The 8,209-nt window shown below is 49.3% G+C and overlaps 1 protein-coding gene across 1 annotated transcript in view; it reads right to left on the bottom strand.

The window, feature by feature from the left end:
- The window catches only part of NSUN5 (NOP2/Sun RNA methyltransferase 5), a 95,744-nt gene that overhangs the window by 4,450 nt on the left and 83,085 nt on the right, over nt 1-8,209 (bottom strand). The gene's annotated exons all lie outside the window — the stretch shown is intronic.

Here is an 8,209-nt window from a genome sequence, read left to right on the forward strand (position 1 = left end):
AGGAAAAACTGTATAAAAACTGGACTAACTAAAGCGGGTTTGTGAACATTTGGGGATTCGGAGCGATAGAGTTCGAATCATTGTGCGTTCACCTGATGCTGACCCCGGGCTCGGCGCTTTCCTTTTTGATTGTGGCTATCGAGGACCGTGCTTCGGTCGCAAAATGAATATCGCTTATTTTTTATCATATTTAATTCCGCTTGATCTCGTTTTTATCTGTAGTAAGTGTAAGAATCTCATGCTAGAGACAGGATCTGAGAGAATGGCTGGAGCTCTGTCACAGTCAGGGAAGGTTTAGTTTGGTATCAAGGAAAGGTTCTTCCCGCAGAGGGTGCTGGGCACTGCCCAGGCACCCCAGGGAATGCTCACAGCCCCAAGGCTGCCAGAGCTCCAGCAGTATTTATACAACGTTCTCAGGCACAAAGTGGGATTATTGGGGTGTCTGTGCAGGGCCAGAAGTTGAACTCGATGATCCCTGTAGGTCCCTTCCAACTCTGGATATTCCATGATTCTACAATACTTGAACCTGTGGAAAGGCACATTCAGGAGCTCCAGTTTGGTGGGGATGCGGGAGCAAACATTTGCCTTGGTGGTGGTATATTTTATTCTCTGGCCTCTGGTTGGCACAGGCTGGTTGTGCATTTTGGTGACAGGCCCAAGGAGCGGCTTCCTGGTGACCCTTTGCAGTTTGCTGGGCTGTGTGCAGGGTGGCTGAGTCTCTCAGGTCCCCTGCTCGGCTCAGCCCATGGCCCTGGGCACTGTCCCTCCTTAGCAGACTGGGCACACAGTCCCCATGCCAGCTCACAGCCCTGGGCAGCTGGAAAGACCAGGACTGACTTGCTGCCTGCACAGGCTCTTCAGCTGCTTTTTGTGCTCCCACTCCCCTCTCCAGCAGCGTCTCTCCATGGCTGCCCACTCAGCTCCGGCTGTGCTCATTGTCTCAGGAGGGGTCCCTGTGTCAGCCAGCAAAACAGCTCATTCACCTCAGTCTCTGGAAGGATGTGCCACAAAGACCCTGAACACTCATGGCTCAGGCATACAGAGCTTTCCATGGGGATATCCTGGCAGGTAAGCTGTGTTTCAGTATGGTAGACTGGAGATGGGGATGCTGAGGTCGAGGCTGACATTTTAGGCCCTTAGAGAAGAGGGAAGGGATTCTCCTGTACTGATGGAGCTTGTTGTGCAGCACCATGGTTTTCATAGCAGGACAATTCTGCCACAGCCTTAATTGAGATAAACTAGGAAAGCTGGGCTGTTCAGTCTGAAGAGAAAGTTACAGTATCTGATTAGGGCTACAAGGAAGCTGGAGAAGGATTTTTTTTTTATCGGGAGCTGGAGAGATCAAGGAGAAATGCGTTCAAGCTGAAAAAGGGGAAATTTAAGTTTGATATATGGAAGAGATTTTTCCCTGTGAGAGTGAATAGACCCTGGCACAGGTTGCCCAGAGAAGCTGGGGCTGCCTCATCTCTGGAAGTGTCCAAGGCCAGGTTGCATGGAGCTTGAAGCTGTCCCTGCCCACAGGGGGGTGGAAGGAGATTATCTTTAAGATCCCTTCCAAGCCAAAGCATTCCATGATTCTATACTTGTGCATCTGTGGGGTGCACTGGGCAAGACTGAGGGGGCTCTGTCCCTGGCCCCGCAGCACCTCGGTGACATGGGCCAGCACAATGCTGGGTGCCAGGGGACTGCAGCACACAGGACACAGGAGCTGCCCCTCCAGCGCTGCATGCAGGGCTGGCAGGACAAGCACCCACACTGCAGCATCAGTGGCTCCTTGAACAGGCAAAAGGGACAGAGCAGCTGCTCCTCCAGCTTGAGGATGCTCCTCTTCTGAGCCATCCTGCCGCCTTCCCACACAGATCTGGGCTCCTGTTGGGGGTTGGGTTTCCTTTTACTTGTTACCTGTGGAATTTTTCCCACTGACTTGCTAAAGAAGCGCTGATGGCTGAGTAATTGAGACGAGGAGGATGAACCTCTCTAGTTTTTTGGAGTTTCTCTTGGAGGGACAGAGAAACAAGGAGATTAGAAGCAGGAAAAAAGAGAGCAAAGGCATTTACTGGCTGTCCCTCGCTCTTGGCTTCGAAGGAGGAGGGTCGCCATAGCCCAGGTGGAAGTTGCCTTTTTCTGCTACGGGACCCCGCACCCCCTGTTCTGCTGGGACATCCTGCCATTTCAGTTTGCTCTTTCCGAGGGTCCTGCTCTAGCACCAGCACCGACACTGCCCTAGGGCTGATGAGCAAAGCCTCTTTTCCATCCCTTCCCGTCTGGGCCCAACCGCTGTTACTGTGTGCTCTCCGGGCCCGCGCCACAGCGCCCCCTGCAGCCACATGGGGATCACTGCACCTGCCCTGCCCACAGTGACCCCTGCAGCCATTGGGGAATCACTGCACCTGCCCTGCCCACAGTGACCCCTGCAGCCACATGGGGATCACTGCACCTGCCCTGCTCACAGCGCCCCCTGCAGCCACATGGGGATCATCGTACCTGCTCCGCCCACCGGGATCTACCAGCACTCCCTGCCGGCTGTGACGGGAGCTGCACCAAGGGAAAGTGCCCACAGCTGAGAGGGCTGGAACTGGGTTCTGCTCTGTTTGTTATTAATTCCATTGTTGTTGTTTTGTTTACCTTGTTATACATACTAATAAAGAACTGTTATTCCTATCCTCATATCTTTGCCTGAGAGCCCTTAATTTCAAAATCATAATAATAAGAGGGAGGGGGTTTACATTCTCTTGTCTGGGGGAGGTTTCTGCCTTCCCTAGCAGACACCTGTCTTTCAAACCATGACAGATTTTGGTGCCTAAGCATGGGGCCCAAGGGCATTGAGAGAGAAAGGGTGAAAAAGGAATAATAATTCCTGAGCAACCTAATTTTTGTGTGCTGAATGTAGAAACCTCATTAGGCACCATGTGATCTAGCTTACCCTGGTTCAAGTGGCACGTGGTCATGGCTATATTTCTCCCATTTGCAGGCTCTTATCTAAACATGAATCCTATAACTAAGGCCACTGTAGATGCTATCCAGTTTGTTTTGTGGATTGATAAGGTGAGGAATTAATGGATTTTTAACTTCCTTTGAAAAGCAGGCACATGGATACATGGCTATCAGAGACTAAGTGTATGTTTTTGGGGTTACCCTAAGAATGGAACCTTTTGTGAGGAAATGACAGTGGGGGAAGTTTTCTCCCAACCCTTCAACCAGTTCTTTGTGCCTTTCCCACCAGCTTTTGAGGGGTTTAGATTTTCTTTAGATACTAACCAAGTGTTGCTGATAGTCCCAGTCTATTTAGCATTCAGAGATAGGGTGAACTCGACTTGGATAAACATAGACACGTGCTCCTGAGATTAGGGATGTTCCCCCAGAGCCTGACACTGCCCCAGAGCTCACCTCAGAAATAAACCATCCAGATTGGGTGGGGGAAATGGAGAAGAAGATGCACCAGGTGCTGAAGGAATACACTTCCCCAGCTGCTGAGAAGCCTTCACCCTGCCTCAAAGAGGGAGAGTCTGATGGTGCAGCAGTGGAACCTACAGGTGTTGCAACTGTCCAGGTTCCAGCTGAACCACAAGGGGAGTCACAGCCAGCAGCAATCGCCCCTGTGGAAACTAAGAAGTCTAAGATTAAATCAGAGCACCCAGTTAATAAAGGTAAGAAAGGAGGGCCCTCACAAATGACAGGGGAGTCAGAGGTTGAGATCGTCACTGAGTCCTCCTCATACGAAAGTCTCCATAATCTGTGAAAAGACGTTGCATGATGGGGCCGTGAGGTTTTTACAACTTGGTTACTCAGGGTCTGGGACCTTATGTATACAGGTATACAACTCGATGGTACTGAGGCAAGGAATTTGGGATCCTTGACCTGGGACTCAGGTGTGGATTGGGTATTCATAAGGGAGCCAGGCCCCCTTTCCCTCTGGGAGCAGCTTCTAATGAGTGTAAGAGAAAGGTTTGTGCACAGAGAGAGAATGCAGGAGTATCATCATAGAATGCGCTGGAAGACCCTTGAGGAAGGAATCCAGCAGCTGAGAGAAGTGGCAGTATTAGAGGTGCTCTTTGGGAGGGATGGACAGCATGACAATGACCCTGACAAGGTCAAGTGCACAGGGCAGATGTTGTGGAATCTGGCAAACCTGGGGCCATCTCAATATACCACCTTCATTGCAATGATTAATGTTGATAATAACCAAGAGACAGTGGGTTCTGTTGCCAACAAGCTTAGAAATTTTGAGAGTATGATAAATGGCCCGATGTAGACTCATGTCTTTGCTATGGTTAAGAAACTCAAAGAAGAATTTAAAGAGGAGATGAGAGGGATGAGGGAGGAGATGAAGAAGATCAGTGCAGCACCAGTGCGAGTCACAAGCCCCAGTGTCAGACCCCAAAGTCCTCCAACTAGAGAGAGAGGGTACACCCCACAAGCTGACCTGTGGTTCTTTCTGCCTGACCATGGGGAAGACATGGGAAAGTGGGATGGGAAACCCCTGGCAGCACAGGTGTGTCAGCTCAGGGAAGGAGACACTAACCAAGAGAGTTCACTAAAGTGAAGGTAGCCTCAACTTCCCATGACCAAAGTGCAGGGTATTACAGAAGGGAGGATGATCTGTCAGATCCCTTTGAAGGAACCTCCATATGTATGCCCAGGAAGGAAATGATAACCAGGGCTAGAGAGGCCCTGCCTCTAACCAGGGAGAGGCACAGGAAAACCGGGTCTTTTGGATGGTGTGGGTCTAATGGCCTGGCACATCAGAACCACAAAAAAAGGAGGCATTGATACTGGTGCACAGGGTACCCTAATGCCATTGGGACATGGGGGCAAGAATCTGTTTCCATCACTGGGGTGACAGGGGGATCACAGGAATTCACTTTGCTGGAAGCTGAGATTAGCTTGACAGGAAAGGGATGGCAGAAACATCCAATTGTGACTTGCCCAGAGGCTCCATGTATTCTAGGCATATGGAATGGCTACTACAAAGACCTAAAGGGGTTCAGGTGGGCTTTTGGAATAGCTGCTGTAGCAGCAGAGAGCATTAAGCAGTTGAACACCTTGCCTGGACTGTCAGAAAACCCCTCTGCAGTAGGACTCCTGAAAGTGACTGAGCAACAGGTACCAATTGCCACCTTGACAGTGCACAACCGGCAATACCAGACAATTTGAGATGCTGTGATCCCCATCCACAAGATGATCCGTGATCTAGAGAGCAAAGGGGTGGTCAGCAAAACACACTCACCCTTCAACAGCCCCATCTGGCCTGTACCTTTTTCTCCATTCCTCTGGCAGCAGAGTGCAGGCCTCAGTTTGCTTTCACCTGGAAGGGTGTGCAGTATACCTGGAACCTGTGAAATCAGCAACAGGGCACCAGTTGTGAGGTTAATACCTCCAGTGCTCTACAGGCACCAAAGTCCCAGGTGCTCTATAGGTACCTAACTCTGAGCTCTTAGGCTCTTACTTGTCAGGTAATCTTCTAAATAAGCAATGTAGCTAATAGTTAAAAAGGTTATTTATTTCAAGCACATCTTATTACAAAGCACATCAGTCTCAAAAGGCAATAGCAAAAGCAATGGCAAGCAATGGCAAAAACAGCAGCAATAAGCAAATGGCTAGAAGCAAGTGGCTAAAAGCTACAATGGCTAAAAGCAACAACTCTCCCTATACATAGTCTTATATAGCATTTTTCCAACAAGCTAACATGCAAGCTTGGACCACTACTCTTTAACCTATTAGAATTCTAGTTTCTTAGCTCACCAGGTTACGTATAACACTACACATAGAATCTATTGTGTTCTATCTAAGAAATGTAAGCAATATTCTTACTATAACTCTATTATGTCTAAGTCCTGTCTACAGCTGTGGACTTGGAGACTACTGAAAATATCAGTCTGTTTGCAACCTTCAGTAGAACTCTGCAACCCTGGAATCCAGACCTTTTACTCACTAAAAACATCAGAACTTACTCCAAGACTTATTCAATCCCTTCTCTCTGAACTCACTGACCCCAACAGGAACCAACTGCCCCAGGGGTGGAAACACAGCCACACCATCTGCCATGGACTTATCCAGGCTGCACTGGAGAAGGGTGAGGCTCCAGAGCACCTGCAATACTTCATTGACATCATTGTGTGGGGGAAAAGGCAATGGAAGTATTTGAGAAAGGAGAGAAGATCATCCAGATTCTGCTGGAAGCCGGCTTTGCCATCAAGAAGAGCAAAGTCAAAGGACCTGCCCAGGAGATCCAGTTCCTGGGAGTGAAGTGGCAGGATGGATGGCATCAGATTCCTGGTGGGAGATCAGTCCTGTTCCAATAACAAGATCAGCAGCACAGACAGTTGCAAACCCATATTTAAAACTTCAAAGTCTGAGATGATGATTTTAACACGTAATGGGCTTGTGGCTACACTTGGCCCACACCTGGCCATGTGTCCTGGGTCTGCCCAAGGTGTCAGCAGTCAACCCCAAGCTGTTCCCACCTGGGTCAAGGCAGGGATGTCAAGCTGTAGTGAAGTCATGCCTGTGTGCCAGGGGTCAGACACAGCCAGGAGGGATTTTCCACTAAAGAATCCCAGTTTTAACCCATAGATCTCTTTGGGGTTATCTCAGCCCATGGACATCCTCAGAAAGACTGGCATGACTCAAATGATACATCTAAGCAAGAAGAAGAAGGAAGACATGAAAAGTACATTTATCTTGGAGACAAGGGGGATGGATTTGGGAAGCTGAGGCACTGCTCACCCCCTTGAAATTTGTTTCCATGTTCCTGCTCTGCTCCAAACAATGTGAGCTGAAATCCCAGCCTCTCTCATCAGCCCCAGAGAGCACAGGCAGTGTGTTTCTAAGCTGTAAAGCTCAGGCAGCACTGCCTTCCCTGCTGTACACAGCTGGGACAGAGCTGCCAGACTTCTGGGCAAGTCAAACACATGGCCTTGAAGTTGAAGAAAACAAACCTGAAGTCAGGGACTTGATAACTTCCCCAGGGAAAAGGGAGGCTGATCTGGGCTGGTGTCACACATTGCTGTGGGGTGAACCAAGGGAAGCTCAAGTGTCCACCAGATATCCCAGGAGCAGAAGCAGAGGCACCAGCCTCAGCTGCTCCCAGAGACCCAAATAATACTCAGCCACTGAGGTGACCTGCACAGGTTTCTCCAGTTCCAGTGCATGGACCCGACTTTCCTCAGCTTCTCCCAGCCAAGCAAGGGACTCAGTCAGACAGGGTAGCTCCTCCTCAGGATGGGAACCCCAGTAGCTCCCCTCCTCAGCCCCTCTGGGATGTTCTGCTCCCAGGGAGAGCCAGGCAGGCTCTTGTCCCTGCGTGCCTGGAGCTGCCTGGAGCCACGTGTGAGCACACACAGCACAATTGAGCATGACCAAGGGAAGAGTCTGCCTCCCACAGCAGCCAAATCCCCATGGGACTTCCCTCATTCCCACTGCAACAGAGAGAATGTTCTCACCAAAGCACTTTGTTATTGTGGGAGCCCAGGATGTACCCCTGGCCTCCTTGGGGGTCTCAAAACCCCCCTGGCAAGGGTCTCAAAGACCCCTGAGTGAGACCCTGGTGTCACAGGTGCTGAACTCTAACCCCTGGGGGAAGTTGTCAGCACAAGGAGAATGGAAACAAGCTACCAAAAGTTAGTGAAGTGTAAATTAGATTGTTAGAACGTAGATAAATAGATTATTTTTAATGTTTATGATAAGGGACACGTGGCCAAGATGGAGAATTTGGGGGGTGGACACCTTTTCCTCCTTCTTCTCCATGTCATCCATGTTGGGTGACACGTTGGCACTTTTAGATTGGATGGAGTCAGGGCTGGACCATTTAAAAAAATTGTATTGTATTGGAAAATTGTTGTAAACATGTAGCACGTAATTTAGACTATATAAGATAAGCCCTGCCTTCACCAGGCAGATTCCATCCTGGATGACAGGCTGAGCAGCCCCTGCTGGCCAAGCAAAAGGTCCCAGAGATAAGAAATAATAAGCAATCCTTGGAACAAGAGAAAAACTGTCTCCGGCAATCTCTCTTCGGCTGCTTCAGGAAAAACCAGGGTTTGAACCACCTCATGTCCCTCTGGGGTGATCTCGGGGCAAAGGAGAAACCCCAGACTGGGACATGTTATCAGCTAAATTTAAGATGACTTTAAGATATTGTTATCAACTAGGTTAACTTTGCTATTAACTACAATTTTTTGTTTCATTTTTTGGAATTTTTTGTTTGTTT

This window comes from Erithacus rubecula, assembly GCF_903797595.1.
Source record: "Erithacus rubecula genome assembly, chromosome: 22".
Classification (NCBI taxonomy): Eukaryota; Metazoa; Chordata; class Aves; order Passeriformes; family Muscicapidae; genus Erithacus; species Erithacus rubecula.